This window comes from Bos indicus x Bos taurus, chromosome 5, assembly GCF_003369695.1.
Source record: "Bos indicus x Bos taurus breed Angus x Brahman F1 hybrid chromosome 5, Bos_hybrid_MaternalHap_v2.0, whole genome shotgun sequence".
NCBI lineage: Eukaryota > Metazoa > Chordata > Mammalia > Artiodactyla > Bovidae > Bos > Bos indicus x Bos taurus.
In genome coordinates, this window is record NC_040080.1 from 6309989 (window position 1) to 6328280 (window position 18292).

At 45.0% G+C, this 18292-nt stretch overlaps 1 protein-coding gene across 6 annotated transcripts in view; it reads left to right on the forward strand.

The window, feature by feature from the left end:
- Positions 1–18292, forward strand: part of PACSIN2 (protein kinase C and casein kinase substrate in neurons 2) — a 115488-nt gene that overhangs the window by 42706 nt on the left and 54490 nt on the right. The window contains exon 1 of one of the 6 annotated variants that reach the window (XM_027540585.1): positions 5140–5222. The exons of 4 other annotated variants lie outside the window; for them this stretch is intronic. The gene's annotated coding sequence lies outside the window, so the exon portion shown is untranslated. Of the gene's footprint in view, positions 1–5139; positions 5223–18292 lie in introns of those variants that run through there. One more of the 6 variants, XM_027540580.1, reaches the window with a different exon arrangement.

Genomic DNA, 18292 nt, shown 5'->3' on the forward strand with positions numbered 1-18292 from the left:
CACCCTAGGTGAGTTTGCCTGGTTTACAGTTTCATATGAGACACGCAGTATGTACCTTTCGCATCTGGTTTCCTGCTCACCGTGGTATTTTTGTGATTCATTCACACTGCATCTGTTGATGGCTCTTGCCTTTTAAATGCCAAGGAGTTTTCCACTGAGTGTTGATGGTGCTGCGCACCGTCGGGTCCTGATGTCCTGTATGGAGAAGTGCAGCACAGAAATCAGGGCTCCGGAGGGGTACATGCATAGGCTGTCTGTAATCCCCCCTCCTCCCAGCTTTCCCCAGCACTGGAGGAAGGCTGAGAGGAAGAGCCAGAAGACAAACGGAGTTCTGTGTGGGGGAGGGGGGCGGGGGGAGGGGGAGTGTCACCTTTTCACACTCAGAGCCTTGAGTCTTGCTAGTCTATGTGTTGGGCTTCTCAGAATGCTTTTCTGGTTACCTTCAGCTTGTGGCAGCCAGTGTGATCTTGGTACTTGTCTTTCTAGAGATAGGGGGATGGGCATTCCTAGTAGTTTAAGGTCTTGTGACCAGCAAGACTGCTCTAGGTCTTCTGCATGACTTCCGCCATCCCTGCTGGCACTCGGCCAAGGCCAAGTTCAGAGACACATGAGCTGGGAAGCCCATGTGGTGTGTGGCCGCCAGGCACCACCCCCACCCCGACCCCCAACACCTCTCACCACTGCCTCGGCCTGGGAGTTGTCTAGCTGCTGTGGTACTCTGTCCTGGCTTAGCTGTTAGCTTTAACCCAGTTGGGAGGAATGAAGCACAGAATTGTATTTGCACTGCTCTATTAACAACCCAATTACTGTGCCTGTAACCTTGTTAAGAGTCACCTTGTGAGAGGCAGTGGGCACTTAGGCCTCAGGAGAAAGCACCATGCGGGGGTGGGGGGTGGCAGGGAGAGGGGTGATGGCTGAAGGGTATGGGGTTTCTCTTTGAGGTGATGAAACTGTCCTAAGCCACAGGTGATTGTAGCCATACCTGTGAATATACTGAAACCCACTGAGTTGTATGCTTTAAATGGCTGAATGGTATGGTATCCGAATTATGTCTCGGATACCATTTTTCAAAGTGTGGTATTAGAGCCAGGACAGACCAGTTGATGAGTGGGGGGAAACTGACATCACAGAAATTTTATTCTTTTGGCATATGACGTGACCTGTTGCTAAATATCCTAGTTTTCTTCACAGCCCTAGTTCCATGGGGTGGGGTAGGGGTGTGTGTATGAGTGTGGTTGGAAGGGGATGGACTTCAAAGTGTCAGGTGAACCTGAGTTTGAATCCCCATCTGGCTGTTGTTAGCTGGGTGGCCCTGGGCAAGTTGATTAACATCTCTGTGGTGGTTTCCTTGCCATAAAAAGGGACTGCTGCTGCTGCTAAGTCGCTTCAGTTGAGTCGGACTCTGTGCGACCCCATAGACGGCAGCCCACCAGGCTCCCCCGTCCCTGGGATTCTCCAGGCAAGAACACTGGAGTGGGTTGTCATTTCCTTCTCCAATGCATGAAAGTGAAAAGTGAAAGTGAAGTCGCTCAGTCATGTCCAACTCTTAGCGACCCCATGGACTGCAGCCTACCAGGCTCCTCTGTCCATGGGATTTTCCAGGTAAGAGTACTGGAGTGGGGTGCCATTGCTTTCTCTGATAAAAAGGGACTAGGGGTACCTATGGAGAAGGCAATGGCAACCCACTCCAGTGTTCTTGCCTGGAGAATCCCAGAGACGGGGGAGCCTGGTGGGCTGCCATCTATGGGGTCGCACAGAGTTGGACACGACTGAAGCGACTTAGCAGCAGCAGCAGAGGTACCTATGTTATGGAGTCTTTTAAAAGAGCTTGGCAGGTGCAGCCATTTTCAGCATGTGACAGTCATATAGCAGGGGTATCAGGTGGAAGAGGTAGCATGGTCAGATGTCCTGATGTCTGTGAGCTGTGCTCAGTTAATGACTGTTCACTTGAATCCCCCTGCTGATGTCGTTGTTCACAATGGCAGAGGTCAGCTAATTTGCTGGACTTTCTGCTTCTGAATTTTTTTCTGCTTTAATCCACATGGTTTGAGTAGGTTGAAGATAAGCTCTTGGATAACCCACTTATGTTCCCTGTTTCATGAAGCCTTCCCACTGGGTTGCTGCTCCCTTCACACTGATCCCTTAGCCCTTGAGGCACGCTGGTTCCAGCATTTATCAGCTCATGCCATTTTAGTTATTTATACTTCTGTCCTGCCCATACACTGTGAGCAATGCAGGGCAGGGACCTCGGCTTTTCAGTTATGGGGCCCCGAGGCCCTAAGCACTGTGCCTGGCGCTAATGTTTGTTGAATGAATGCCCAATGGTTTTAAGTCTGGTGACAAATGAGATTGGAACTGGAAATACCAGTTTAGGTACCATGTGCTGGAGGTTAGCAGTGGGTTTTCCTGGAGCAGTGTTTCTGTCCCAGCACCAGTTCAAAGAGCTGCACCCTGCCCCAGGATGGGGGAGCTGCCAGAGGACTGGGAGAGCTTCCCTCCTGCAAGGAAGCCGCTGGTGTGGGGTGGCCGGAGCTGTGAGGAGGGAGAGAGTGCCCTGGCCACACTGCAGAGCTGGTCTCATTACCTCATAGTCCTGCTGCTGTCAGTGTTCTTACTCGGTTCCTATAAACTTTGCACTAAGCAGCAGCTGTAGCCAGGACCCAGTTCTGATCCTCTGGGGAAGCCGAGATGGAGAGGCGGTGTGTGTAGTGGGTGACAAATGGACTCTGGAGGCTGACCCCTGGGGTTCATTCCTGCTCTGCCATGTGTCAGCTCCAGGGCACAGGGTATGTAGCATAAGCTCTCTGTGCCTCAGTTATCCCACCTGGAAAATGGAGGAAAATGAGGCAGAAGGAGAAAAGGGCGACAGAGGATGAGATGGTTGGATGGCATCACTGATTCAATGGACATGAATTTCAGTAAACTCTGGGAGATGGTGAAGGACAGGGAAGTCTGGCACGCTGTAGTCCATGGGGTCACAGAGAGTCGGATACGACTGGGCGACTGAACAGCGACAACAACAGTTACCCTCATAGGGCTATTTTCATGATTACACATAAAGTAAGCACTGTATAAATGCTTATTGAGCAGCCAGTGTTTGTTGGATTTACAAAAATAAAGAGGATGAGGCTTTTAAATTTTGCTATGATTGCCCCTCTAGCCAAGAGTGCTACATGGGGCTCTGGGACAAAGAAGAGAATTCTGTCATGCTACTTGATAGCAAGGCAAGGTACACAGTCGGCTTGCTTTGCTGAAACTCAAGTGTTTACTGCTTCTTAGTGGAAGAAAATATCCCCAAAAAAGGGCTTTGGTGACCAGGGTTTTATGCTGCCTAAACTTAGCTGCACATGCTCTGAAACAACTGCCATTAGTTTTAGAAAGCCTATCTTGGTATGGTCAAGTATGCTGAAATCATTTCTAGAAACATTTTTCGTCTTGCTCAGCGTTGTCCAGCCTTCATGTCCGTCACTGGACATGAAGGGCATTAAACCCTCAGTTCCTGATGCTGCCTGACCCCCAGCAAACCCCGTGATGAAGTGGCCAGCCTCCCCGCAGACCAGAGGGTGCTACTCTGGTGCCACATACCTTTGTAAGGGTGTAACTGACCTAACTCAGCCGGCTGCAGAGCACAGTGAAATCTGGGTTGGGTTGACTTCGGAGAAATGGAATATTTACATCAGTAAACGAGATGTCACATAACTGTCAACTTTTCGACTGAATTTTTTAAGTCAGTGCTTCTCTTTTGTTGTTGTTGTGTGGGGAGGGTGAGGGGAAGGTGGTGTAGTTTTCTGAGTGGTGTGAATTATTATCATATGTCAAATAATTGAGGCTATTGTTGATATTGTCTTTGCTTTATTGGTGTTTTTCCATTAAGGACTTTCTAAACATGAGATTTTGGGAAGAGATTTTTAACCAATTCTGTTCTAAGGTCAGACTTAGATGTCTGTTTTTAACTTAACATTTTTGAATGAAAATGGGTAGTAATGTATATCCACTTAGCATAATTTTCCCTTGTATATTCTTTGGTCAATTACATATTTTCTGAGAAAATATTTTAGGGACACTGAGCCCTTGAAGGATTTGTTTTTGTCTCTTTTTACAGATTACTTTGAATCTTCTCTTTCCTGTAGTGTTTATATTTTTGATGTTGTTGCATAGGTTTTTTAAAACACTTTTTATTCAGGTATAAATATATATGTACACATAAAAGTGCACAAATTATAAGTGTGTATACCAATGGATTTTCACAAGTCATCATACCCATAACAGCTTAAAAATCAGAGTGTTGCTCAGAGTGTTCCTGGTGACCTCTTCCTTTCCCCTCTGCCCTGTCACTCGGTAGAGTCGTGCCGCCTCTTTATCTCACAAGAATTATACAGGATGTTCTTGTGGGCACATACATTTTTAAATGAGACAGAACTTCTTCCTTGTCACCTCAAGTTATATTTTTCTTTTCTTCCTTCACTTTCAGTTCTTTGTCAAACTCTCGGAAGTAAGGTGCTTTGTGTTTGATGTTGACTTCTAGGGGATTACACTTGCATGTCTGAGTGCCCTGGTTCCTGGGAGGCAGCCGTGCTGCTGAGGTCGGGGCCCCTGCCTGTGTGCAGCCTGAGCCTGCGCCGGGTTTCCCTGCATGGCCCCCTGTCACACTGCTGTGCTGTAACGTGTGGAGGCGCAGAGAGAAGTGGCGTTCTACATGTAGGGGAAATGGAAGATTATGCCATGCGCATAAATCCCTGTCACGTTAACTCATGGCTCCTGAGATACAGAGTGGGTCTTTTTGCCCTTGTAAGTGGAAGGATCCTGAGTACAGGAAGAGATTCCAAGATGATCACATACAGTATAAGTTAGTTCATATGCAAGTTGATTTGAGGAGGGGGTGATATGACTTTTGTTCTCCGTCTCTCTGATTTTCCATGAATACCGAGATTTCTGTCTACTTTCTGAAAAAAAAAAAAAAAAAGGAAGCTCTACTGTGATGGTGCTAGCAGGCTCACAGCACCGGTCTGGGAACCTGGTGCCTGTAGGGTGAATGCAGCATTGAAGGGGAATGGCCTTATCACGGCTGCAAGGAGTCAGCAGCCAACAGGAAATGATGAAATGTGCTGGGAGAATTCTGCTGGGAGCCGAGGTCAGACATACCAGCAGGGTCGGGAGGAGGCAGGTACGGAAGCGGATCTGCAAAGTTATGCAGTTGAAGCTCCTGCCTTTGACAAGAAAACGTGAGTGTGCTATTTAGAACCTGCTTTTCCTTTAAGAGAGACCTTTTGAAAGTAAAATTTTCATTGATCTTTTTTTTTTTTCTGAGTGATTGATGTACCAGAACTCTTACCTTTTAAGCACACCTTGTTTAGAGCTTCTTAATGGAAATGCTTACGCAGTTCAATATCAGCTGAAGAGTGTGGAGTGTTCTATCCAAAACACTTTGAGAAAATGTCAGAGTAAATGTTTGATTTTCTTGATGAATACATTTTGACCGAAACTAAATGAAGGTCTATGCTTTATAATTTCTACTCTGGTTTTAGAACATATGTGCATGCTTCATTTCAAAATAGATTAAATAATAAATAATAATTAAAGAGTAAATTAAAAACTTTTGCATGTTTTAGAAAGCTTGCATACCTCTAGCTATATGTTTTTCTTACTGAGTAGCTGAATGAATTACTTGAGTTAGCTGTTAATAAACCGTTGGTTTTTTCCCCCCTACTGTCAGGCATTATGTTTATCACATGCTGCCATTTCCTTTCTTAACAGCCAAATCTAATCTGCAAACATGTAACTGGGATGTGTGAGAGAAAATGAACAAATTAGCTTTTCCAGTTGACTATAATTGCTGTTTCATGACTGTCTTTTCCAGAATCCCATCAGCTTGTGGCTTGCTCCAAGGCCCCTCCTCCATCTTTCTCCTCATTAGTTCTTAATTTTCTTCTCAGCTGGACCCTATGCCCTTGTCCCTATCCATTGCTATCACTGGACACTTTGTTTTCATTTTTATTGGATAGTAAAATGTAAAAGTTTTATGGTTTCAGTAGCTGAGCAGCTTTACATACATATTTGTTTCTTATCTTGGAAGTCATATTCTGGAATTAAAATGAATTGACCCCCTCTCTCTTTCCTTTGTTTATGCAGTACTGAAATTCTAGTTAGAAGATTTTTTTTTTTTAATTCCTGGTACCTAAGTGATTCATCACTAAGTGAATGTATTTATTGGGTTACCTGTTGCTGTGAACATTAGAAAGGTGGTGTACTCTATTCTCCAAACAGTGCCACGTTAGTGCAGTCTGTGCCGCGCAGAGAAGCATGTCTTCTTGTTAGGTCATTCCTAGTGTGAGGTATGTATTTCTAATACTTTCAGGATTGCGTATTTCCTATTTTCTAGAATCCTCCCCCACCCAACATACATTTCTCTCAGACCTTAATCAGGTTTCACCCTTGCTCTTAGAATATCTCCTCAAAACCCTTCTGTCTTCATAATGTGATATCTTACCTAATTCTAGGTGAATTTTAATGCTGCATTTATGAAAATAATAAACAAGTATCCTAGCTTCAAAATGAAGCATATCTTAGAGGCCTGAGATTTATGCCAGTAGTAAAAATGAGCTCCCCTCCCATACATTGTTAGTCTACTGTTTTGCTCACCCATATAATTCTATTATTTAGGAGGTGGCATAATTAAAAAGTGGGAACATGATCTTTAGAGTTGTAATAGCTCTTGAAGTTGTCACAGTCAGGCCCCTTTATTTTTTTAAACAAGGAATTAAGACCAAGAGATGAAATGCCCTGCTGACTTGTTCAAGGTCACTTGGCATGTTGGTGGCTGAGTGAGTCTGGACCCCAGGTCTCCCAATTTCTGGGCCATTGGCCTTTCCTTTATAAAGCAAATAAAGGCTCAAGGTAAATTGGCCAGCGCTGGCTTTTTTCCTCTGATGAGTCTATTTTCAAATACTCAGTTTTTATTCAACAATTTCCCTGAGTACCATTTGGCATAGGTGCGCAATGCATTACCTCCAGCACAGTGTTGACATTATTCCCTCTGAGAGATTTTTCTTAAAAACAAAGAGTTCTCTATTTTATAGTTTTTCTTCCTCTCCCCTAAACTAGGTCTTACTCAATTGATAATGTTATAAGAAAACCTCATTATATGATTTTCTGCTAGATGAGAAATCCAAACTTAATAACATCATAATTAATTTAAAGAAATTGACTGAAGTACATGATTCTTCTTTGAAAAGAGGATTCTTCAGGATGTGAAAGGAGAACCCTGAACTCTAGGGGAGCTTTATGGCCCCTGGGAAGGAATACTGACAGCTCTGTCTTGCTGCCTCTCAGCCTGGAGTAACTGGGTTTGGGAATAGATACACTTTAAAACAATACATTAAATCGTAAGTAAAGTGGGGTAATGATTGAATTTATAAAGATGAAATTTACCCACAACCTTCCAGAAACATTTAAAAATAGTCTCTCCTAAATATTGAATTTGGATCCTCTGAAATTCAAGTATGAGAATTAGATGCAAATAGAGGCATGCTGAGAACAGTGTGTGACTGTTCTCAGCCCTTGATGTGGCTCCCACTCTGCCCAGAGTCACCTTAAGATGCCCTGGAGAGGTTACAGAATAGCACTTATTTGTATTTTCTGAAGTATTTAGAGTATATGTTACGGAGAATTTCTGAAACAAAAACACTATAGGGAAATAGGCATTTTCATAAATATTTTAACTGTACTTGAAATGGTAGTCGATAGCTTTATACCTGTCTTAATTTAGAAAACCTGGGAATGAAGTAAGTCACATGAGCACTGTTTTTCTGTACTGGGTCAGGGCTGTGTCTTCCCTTGTGTTCTGGTAGCCGTCTTTTTGTCACTGTCCTGAAGAAGCTGTGGCTTGCAGTTGCTGAGCCAAATGACCACACTGTGGGGGTTAAAGAAAGGGTGAAGCCTGCTTCAGGGAGTGGTTTAGTTCACTTCTCCCATAATTTAGTTACCTTTCTTCCCCACTTCGCATTTTATATGTACTGTTACATTTTCAGTTCAGTTCAGTTCAGTCGCTCAGTCGTGTCCAACTCTTTGTGACTCCATGAATTGCAGCACGCCAGGCCTCCCTGTCCATCACAAACTCCCGGAGTTCACTCAGACTCACGTCCATCGAGTCAGTGATGCCATCCAGCCATCTCATCCTCTGGCGTCCCCTTCTCCTCCTGCCCCCAATCCCTCCCAGCATCAGAGTCTTTTCCAGTGAGTCAGCTCTTCGCATGAGGAGGCCAAAGTACTGGAGTTTCAGCTTTAGCATCATTCCCTCCAAAGAAATCCCAGGGCTGATCTTCAGAATGGATTGGTTGGATCTCCTTGCAGTCCAAGGGACTCTCAGGAGTCTTCTCCAACATCACAGTTCAAAAGCATCAATTCTTCGGCACTCAGCCTTCTTCACAGTCCAACTCTCACATCCATACATGACCACAGGAAAAACCATAGCCTTGACTAGACGAACCTTTGTTGGCAAAGTACTGTCTCTGCTTTTCAATATGCTATCTAGGTTGGTCATAACTTTCCTTCCAAGGAGTAAGCGTCTTTTAATTTCATGGCTGCAGTCACCATCTGCAGTGATTTTGGAGCCCAGAAAAAGAAAGTCTGACACTGTTTCCACTGTTTCCCCATCTATTTCCCATGAAGTGGTGGGACCGGATGCCATGATCTTCGTTTTCTGAATGTTGAGCTTTAAGCCAACTTTTTCACTCTCCACTTTCACTTTCATCAAGAGGCTTTTGAGTTCCTCTTCACTTTCTGCCATAAGGGTGGTGTCATCTGCGTATCTGAGGTTATTGAGATTTCTCCCAGCAATCTTGATTCCAGCTTGTGTTTCTTCCAGTCCAGCGTTTCTCATGATGTACTCTGCATATAAGTTAAATAAACAGAGTGACAATATACAGCCTTGACGTACTCCTTTTCCTATTTGGAACCAGTCTGTTGTTCCATGTCCAGTTCTAACTGTTGCTTCCTGACCTGCATACAGATTTCTCAAGAGGCAGATCAGGTGGTCTGGTATTCCCATCTCTTTCAGAATTTTCCACAGTTGATTGTGATCCACACAGTCAAAGGCTTTGGCATAGTCAATAAAGCAGAAATAGATGTTTTTCTGGAACTCTCTTGCTTTTTCCATGATCCAGCGGATGTTGGCAATTTGATCTCTGGTTCCTCTGCCTTTTCTAAAACCAGCTTGAACATCAGGAAGTTCATGGTTCACGTATTGCCGAAGCCTGGCTTGGAGAATTTTGAGCATTACTTTACTAGCGTGTGAGATGAGTGCAATTGTGCGGTAGTCTGAGCATTCTTTGGCATTGCCTTTCTTTGGGACTGTTACATTTTAGTACATATTAAATATAGAATATCTTAAATGGCTTCCTTTTCTTAATATGTAATTGACCTTCTTGATATGTGTGTGTATATATATATATATATAATTATACATGTATCAGTTCAGTTCAGTCGCTCAGTCGTGTCCGACTCTTTGTGACCCCATGAATCGCAGCACACCAGGCCTCCCTGTCCATCACCAACTCCTGAAATTCACTGAGACTCACGTCCATTGAGTCAGTGATGCCATCCAGCCATCTCATCCTCTGTTGTCCCCTTCTCTTCCTGCCCCCAATCCCTCCCAGCATCAGAGTCTTTTCCAATGAGTCAACTCTTCACATGAGGTGGCCAAAGTACTGGAGTTTCAGCTTTAGCATAATTCCTTCCAAAGAAATCCAAGGGCTGATCTCCTTCAGGATGGACTGGTTAGATCTCCTTGCAGTCCAAGGGACTCTCAAGAGTCTTCTCCAACACCACAGTTCAAAAGCATCAATTTTTCAGCGCTCAAAACATGTAATTAATATATAACGGCCCTAGTCAGTAAAAAGTAATATTTGACATTCCTCCTTGCCCCTAACTATTGCCTACAGTAGTGTAAATTCCGATTCTGCTTGTGGAGTTTAAAGACGTGAAAGGGGATACTGAAAGGGGATACGGGGTCCTGGCTTTGCTGCAGCCTGAGGAGGGCTTTAAAGGCAGCCCCTGAGGCTGTTCTTGGCTCAGAAGTCCCAGAGGGTGTGAGAGGTTGGGTTGTCTGGGCCATCTTCACTTCTCTGCTTGAGGCTTCTCTTCAGACCTGCTTCTAGTGTGGCCTTAGAATCTCCTCTGAGGCGTTGAAGAAACTTCTGGTAGCTCAAGTAGATCCCAGGCACTAGAGGCAGGTGAAGAGGACTGTGTGTGTGTTGGGGGTGGGGATGGATAGTATCAATGGAAAATATGGGCCATTAATTTGAATGAACGAGTGAATGAATGAAAGGGTTGCAGTGGTCTCCTTCCCATAGAGATTGAAGGCACTGGAGTTGTGTTTCACTGAGCTGGTCTAATGCGTTTGCACCTCAGTTCTGCCTTGATGTCAAGTGACAGACTAGGTGTCTAGCATCTCCAACAGCCCTGGGAATCTGGCCTAATTTTTTTTTTCCCCCTCATTAGACTGTCATACATGAATCATAAGACATGAATCTCTATGTAGACTCACAAGCTTAATGTTCTATTTTTGGATAACTTAAAGAATCCGACAGAAGGTGTCTTGAATTTGAAATGTGTGCCCATGGCCATCACAATAGTATGTAATTAAAATTTCTTACTGATAATGTGAAGGCTGTGCTACACATTTTATACCATCTTGTTTCACATTGAGATTTGTTCTGCAGTCGTTGAAGGAGATCAGGGAGAATGATTTTGCAGGAAAATGCTTATCTGACAAGATGTTATTGATGAAATTAGCAGGGCTAAAATGTTGAGCTTACCAATTTGGAATTCCCTTTGATTCTCGCATTCCTAACACATTAGTAGTGCTTGATTAGCAAACTCAATGAAGCCCAGGGCAATATGGAGACAATGAAGTGATCTCTTTGTGGCTGACACAAAAGGGAAACGTAGCACAGGGCACAATGGATTGATGACCTAGTATCTGTTGACTTGGAAAACAGAACATTTTGTTCATTTAGCAACTGAGGGTGTTCAGTTCAGGTTCACTTTATTCTCGACCCTTATGATGCAGGAGGAGTGTTACACATCAAGACCACAAGGCCGTGCAGAGACGTCTCAGGACCACTTTTTTTTTGAGGCAAAATCATTGCATATTTAATGTTAACTTCTAAGGCATTAATTTATCTTCGGCACATCCAGTAGACTTCTAAGGCTCAAGAATTTGAATTTGGGATGGGCAAAGGTTGTCATAATGATGAAAAGTCATGATGTGAGGCTTATGTAACTCTGCTTGTTCAGCACCTGACTGCTTTTGTTAATAGCTGTGCAGGCACCTGAGCCAGCTCTCTGCTTATTTCCAGCCTCTGTTAGGCCACTACCTGGAGGGACAGTCCATCTGAATGCTGGCTGGCTGAATCACTTGTTTCAGGCCTGCATGTGTTCAGCTTACCTGCTTGGCAGAGTTTGTTGTGTGCTCAGTTTGTGTCAGGCATGGTGCTGGTAGGCCATGGGATCCGTGATGGTTCAGATTGAGTTCTTGCCCCCAGGAAGCCCCAGTCCAGACAGGTAAAGAGACTTCTAAACTCCAGGGTGAGGAGTCTCCTCACAGTGGTACCTTATCTGCTGTGAAGAATGGGGGAGGTCAGGGAAAACCTCAGTTTGGTGGTATGTTTTGAGAGAGAGATTTGTCAGGTGGATGAGAGAAGCAGAGGGAAATACATACTCGAAGGCAAGGAGGTCTGAGAGAACACGCTGTGTTCAGGAGTTGAATGTGGCTGATGGTAGTATGTACACAGCGGGCTTCGGTAAACCTGATAACCTCAGGTTTATCAGGCCCAGGCCAGTGTTTTCCACCCTAACCCCGTTCTTCTGAATTTTCTTTTTCTCTTTGTGGCACCACCAGCTACCTTGCCTCCAAAATCACGAATATATTTTTTTAAGGGTTCTCCTTCCTTTTTTTCCCTTTTGAACTTTTTATTTTGTATTGGAGCTTCCTTGGTGGCTCAGACAGTAATGAATCTGCCTGCAATGCAGGAGACCCAAGTTCCATCCCTGGTCAGGAAGATCCCCTGGAGGAGGGCATGGCAACCCACTCCAATATTCTTGCCTGGGAAATGCCATGGACCAAGGAGCCTGGTGGGCTACAGTCCATGGGATCACAGTCAGGCACCATTCAGCAACTAACACTTTCAACAAAGCTGATTAACCATGTTGTGATAGTTTTAGGTGAACAGCAAAGGGACTCAGCCATCCATCTACTTGTATCCCCATTCTCAAAATCAGGCACTTTTAATCCTTGTTCCCCTCTGCCCCCCATTCACAGGTCGCCATCACCCTGGAGGTCCCCATACTGGTGCTGTGCCAGGCCCAGGACAAATGTCATTTGATCTGCACAACCGCTAAGGCAGATTGGATTCCATTTTACAGATGAGCAATGCCAACTTCATCTGTTCTTCTCTTGAATATCAGTCCTCTTTCTTGGTCTCCTAACCCTTTGTCCTTCTCCAGTCTCCAACCTCTAGGAGCAGCACCGTCCAATATGGTAGTTGGTAATCATGTGTGGCTATTTGTATTAAAATGAATTAAAAGTAGATACAAGAAAGTCAATCCCCAGTTGCACCAGCTGCATTTTAAGCCCTCAGTTGCTAGTGGCTGCCATACTGGACGGCCCAGCTCTACAGGCTTGATGATCTGTTCTCTGCTTTCTGTCCAAGGGAACTTTCTTTGACAGGCTTTTGGTCAGGTCCCTTCTCATAACTTTTCAGATTCCCAGTGTGACCTTCAAGCCCCCGGGCCTAGTGGTACCTGTCTTGCCTTGTGTTCAGCTCCTCCCTGTTTGCTCCCCTGCCACCACATTCTCCATTCTTTCATACCTTTTAACCTCTCTCTCTCTCTCCAGAATACCTCTCTCTCTCTCTCCAGAATACCGCTCACTGTCCGTGCATTCTCCTGCACACTTCAGACCTAGCTCAGGCGCCCTTCACTGGCTTTCTTCAGGTTAATCTCCTCATTACACTCCAGTCCTTGTGACCACCCACCGTATGCGCCCCTGTGAGAGCGCAGATGGTCCTTATCACGTGCTGCTAGTGTTTGTCTATCATCCTGCGGCAGGTGGAGTGGCTAAGCTTTGGGGACAGATAGACTCAGTTTCAAAACTAACCATTTACTTGCCGTGTGGCTCTGAGCAAGATATTTAACCTCTCTGACTCTCGGTTTCTTCTGTACAATAAAGATTATGATGCCTTCTTTCCTGTGGAATGAAACCACATGCGCAGAGCCCCCAGCATTGTCCTTAACGCGACAGCCCTTAAGGCATAGTTGAGGCTGTCCATCTAGACGGTTATCATTAGGGTCTATCCACCTTGCTAAAACAGTATCCTCTACAAATAATGTTTTCATTCTTCTTTTCTAATTCTTATACTGTTTTCTTACTTTTCTTATTGTTTTGGCTAGTCCTCCAGTACAGTTTGAATAGAAGTACACCTGAAGAGATGTGGCCTTTCTTATTCCTGTGCCTTCTGTTTGCTACAGTTCTTCTGTGTGTGCATGCATGTGTGTGTGCGTGCCTTTTTAAAATTAATTTATGGCTGCATTGGGTCTCCATTGCTGCATGTGGGCTTTCTCTAGTGGCGTCGAGTCGGGGCTCCTCTGATTGCAGGCTTCTCGCTGCAGTGGCTTCTCTTGTTGGGGAGCATCGGCTCTAGTGTGCACAGGTTCAATAGTTGTGGCTCGTGGGCTTAGTTGCTCTGTGGCATGTGGGATCCTCCTGGACCAGGGATCAAACCTGTGTTCCCTGCGTTAGCAGGTGATCTCTTAACCTCTGGACCACCAGGGAAGTCCTGTGATCACTGATCTTTGATGTTACTATTGCCAAAAGATTACAAGTCACTGAAGGCTCAGATAATGGTTAGTATTTTTTAGCAATAAAGGACTTTAAGATTAAGGTACATTGTTTTTTAGACATGATGCTATATGTTGTACACTTAATACACTACAGGGTAAACGTAACTTTTACATGCACTGGGAAGCCCAAAACTTTGTGTGACTTACTTTATTGCAGTATTTGCTTTATTGAGGTGGTCTGGAGCCAAACTTGCAAGATCTCTGAGGTATGCTTGCATAGTAATTAGGCATTTTATCATAAACAGAAGTTCCATTCATTTTTCTGCTTTGTAAACTGGTAACTGGAAGTGTTTTATTAGGCAGATAACTTCACAAAAACACGTGTATATACATATATAAATGGCTTAACATTGCAGATTTTTGTTTTACGTTCCTAGAGTTTTCAGTGACACAACTGAGGAATGGGCATGTATGTCCGCTTGCTCAAGTGATATCCGCACCCCCGGGTGGGGCAAGGCCAGCGAGATCCAGGGACCGGAGGAGTTGTACTAGGGACAGGCAGCAGGGAGGGACATTTGCTGAGTGCCTTGTGTGGGCAGGCACTCACATATAAGGTGGTATTTAAATTTCTCCTTACTTCCCCCTGAAGTAGATCAGCCATATTTATGCTCATTTCCAGGTGAGAAGAATGAGGCTTAGAAGTTAAAGCTTGCCCCTGTCATAGCACCCACTGCTAGTACGAGCCCTGCTCTCTCTTCCCCACATAAGGGAAACTTTATTTAGCTCATTAGCTTCAGATTGTTGCTGGATAAGTGGGTTCCCTGCTCTTTTTTCCAAATTACTGGATAGTCCTTCAGGTTATGCTGCTGCTGCTAAGTCGCTTCAGTCGTGTTGGACTCTGTGTGACCCCATAGATGGCAGCCCACCAGGTTCCCCCGTCCCTGGGATTCTCCAGGCAAGAACACTGGGGTGGGTTGCCGTTTCCTTCTCCAATGCATGAAAGTGAAAAGTGAAAGTGAAGTCGTTCAGTCGTGTCCGACTCTTCGAGACCCCATGGACTGCAGCCCACCAGGCTCCTCAGTCCATGGGATTTTCCAGGCAAGAGTACTGGAGTGGGGTGCCACTGCCTTCTCCTTCAGGTTATGGGAACTTTTTAAAAAATAAAATCATCAAGTTAGAATTCAGTTGTCAGTTTGTCACTTGAGGTCCACACTGGCCCTGTGTCTTCCCTTCCTTAGAACAGAATGCTTTGGCTCCAGCTTGTACATTTGAACAAAAAAAATAGTGTCTTGAGAAAGTGTCCCCATAGTTAGGTGCATAATAGCTAAAAAATTAAAACCAAACCCTTTTGTGGTTACATGACTTTTTTTTTTTTTTTTTAATTTCAACGGCACATATTTACAGCACGGCTTGAGAAGTACTTGAACAGTTCATTTCCTGACAGAGCTCTAATGGGTGTGAAGTCTTGTCAATGGTTTCCTAGCCTTCTCATGACAAGCTCTTTTCAGGAGGTGCTACTTTTTAAGGCTGATGGGTGGACAGAGCAGAAGTCACTCTTCTTGCAGCATAATGAGTGACTCAGGCTGATGGCATGACCATCAGCACCCTGGCCCTTGTAAATTCTCTTTCCTCTTTCCTTAAAAGCCATAGCCACTTCCCAGGGCTTGCCATCAGGATCTGTGTGAGCCTCCACTGTACTGGTTTATCCCACCTTCTCTTTGCCATGCAGGTCCCTCTCCTAGAATGCCCCTCCTTGCTTCTCCAGCTGATGAATTCCCACTGAAGTGTCAGCCCCATAGGCCCATTATGAGCCCTCCTGTTCCCATAGCATGTTCTCCCCTAGGCCCTGGCTCTGTGTTTGAGGAGGAGGTTCAAGTGTCCTTCAAGCTTCCCTTGGGAAGGAGAATGCCTCAGTGATGGCGCCTGGCTTGTTTGACTGAGGATGGCCCATGGTCACCATCACCCTGGAGGCCCCCATACTGGCGCTGTGCCAGGCCCAGGACAAATGTCATTTGATCTGCATAACTGCTAAGGCAGATTGGATTCCTTTTTTCCATTTTGCAAATGAGCCATGCCAATCACAGACCTCTTGAGTTTTTTGCCTGAGGTGACGAAGCCATCAAGGGGTTACCCCTGTGTGTTTGCGAAGCATCACTGATGCAGATTTCAGAGGCTAGTTTTCAGTTCTAGACATATGCATCCAGGGGTGCCATGTTCTTTGGTGGTATTCTCTCTCTGTGTCTAGTTTGCAGGGTGGGTGAGTGTCACCCCTTCAGCCGAGCTGTAGCCCCTCTAGAGTGCTCAGCACTCAGTCAGACTTTGAAGGGGGGAAGAGCCTCCAAAAGTGCCGCTGCACAGGAAAAGAGGCCGAGGAACTGCCCACAGAGGCCCTTTGTGTGACAGGAAGTCTGCTTCTAAAAGGGGCAGCCTCAGAGTGGAGGGCTTGAAAGAAGCTGAAGTGCTTGACCTGGGGCCACTGTGACTCACGCGTGTTGTTAATAATGTCCTTTGTCGAATCTTGGGAACCTGCTTTAACAGAGCTCGGAGGGCACCCCCATAAGTGCCCGCTCTCAGTGGTCAGCATTTCTCTCCCCCTCTTTCCTTATTACATCTGCCCGTGTTGAATACCCCCATTTTCTTGTCTGAACAAAGGGCAACCTCCTGACCCATTCTGTACTTTTTCCTTCGACTTTTGCCAGAAGAGTCTTTCTGTCTCATCTGACTTTTCTTCTTTAGTGTTTAAGTACGTCTCTTGAGGTGGAAACCTTGCAGCTCAAGGAAGAAGTATCCGACTGGGTGGGAGCTTCTCACTGAGAAAAGGACTGTTCGGCAAGTTAGGTAAAAAGCTTAATAGCTGTCTCTGGCGGTGCTCCTCAAAGACTGGCAAAGGGGAGGTGGAGCTGCACAGAGACTTTCAAGGAATAAAGAGGACATGAAGTGCCTGAATCCATAGCCCAGTTCCCTGTAACTTTGTCATACATGTCTCTTGTGTCTGTTACCATCTGCCAGTTGTCAGGTACTCTGTTAGGCTGAGGACACCTGACGTGAATGGGGAGGCCATGGCAGTGATGGGCCAGTGCATCCTCTTGTGCTTGCTCCCCGCCCCTGACCGCCAGCCGGACATGAGAGAGGAGCAGCGAATTTCCAGGAAGGGTGTGTGTGTGTGTGTGTGATGCCACTTGTGTGAAGGCATTCTAAGGTTATGTTAGAATAACACTGCTTCAGTCTTTGGCAGGCAGCTTTACGTGCTGTGGTGTCACTGGGGCTCCTTGCCGGGTTGACATGGTGCAGATCAATGAGCACTTGTTCTTTGGAGGTGTAAAACCTGTCTTTGTTGAGTGGGACTGCCTGGAGGATCATCACAGGATGCTTACATTTTGGGAACAGAAGAAGCCACATCTGTTGAATGTGTTTAATCACAGATGATAGCTCCTTTCCTGAGATTCTAGTAATCATGGGTTGTCCCCTCTTTCCATTTGGAATGGTTGAAACTAGAACTGCAAAGACCCTTATCCTTTAGCGCACCCCCACATTGTGGAGAAGGGAAAACCAAGTGTCAGGAGGGTGAGTGGGACAGATCTGTGAATGACTCCAGCCTCCTCCCCATTCATGTGAGGAAACCTGGGGTGAGTTAACCGTTAGTGAGTTTTTCTTTGTGTGAAGTCATGACCCATGCCCTTGAAACGTTAAACTAGCTTTATTACATGAAGGAAGAATGTTGTTTCCCTTTTGCTAATTCAGATATATCATCTTAAAATGTACACACTGAAATCATGTTACAGAAATAAGGAGCACACAACTTCATCTCCAGAGTCTCCTCCAAAGTAACCCCGACATGGTTACTTTCTGGTCAGACATCCAGTCATTTAGCAAATATTTGAGTGTCTACTTCATGCTAAGCACTGGGGTTACAAAGAAGAAAATATATAATCCTTGCCTTTGAATGTTTGTGTGTAATAAAGGTCTGTCCACTATTTTATTTTTTGCTTATGCCCAATTTCAGATATAAAGTGGTTCCCTTACTTATCTTTTATAATGGCTGTGTAGTGTCCACTCTGTCAAGTCACTGATGTCTCAGTTTGTGAGCATTTGACTTGTTCTCCAGTCTCTGCTGTTATAAATATTACTGGGATGAACATTTTGTTCAAGTTCTTTTTTCTTTGAATTTATTTGGTTGGGTCATATTCCCCAGAGTGGGCCCACAGGGTCAGAGGTTAGTAACTGTCATCTGCCTTGTTCTGTTTCCAGATTTTTCCATGAAGTCTGTCAGCAATGTTAGAGTTCATTCCTATTTTTCTGTGGCCCCGCTGGGGTTATCATTTTAATTTTCTCAAGTTATTTCCATTTTTAAAAGCAGTTGTTTTTGTTTGTTTATTTCTGGCTGTGCCAGGTCTTTGTTGCCGCATGCGGGCTTCTTCAGTTGCAGCGAGCGGAAGCTACTCTAGTGGTGATG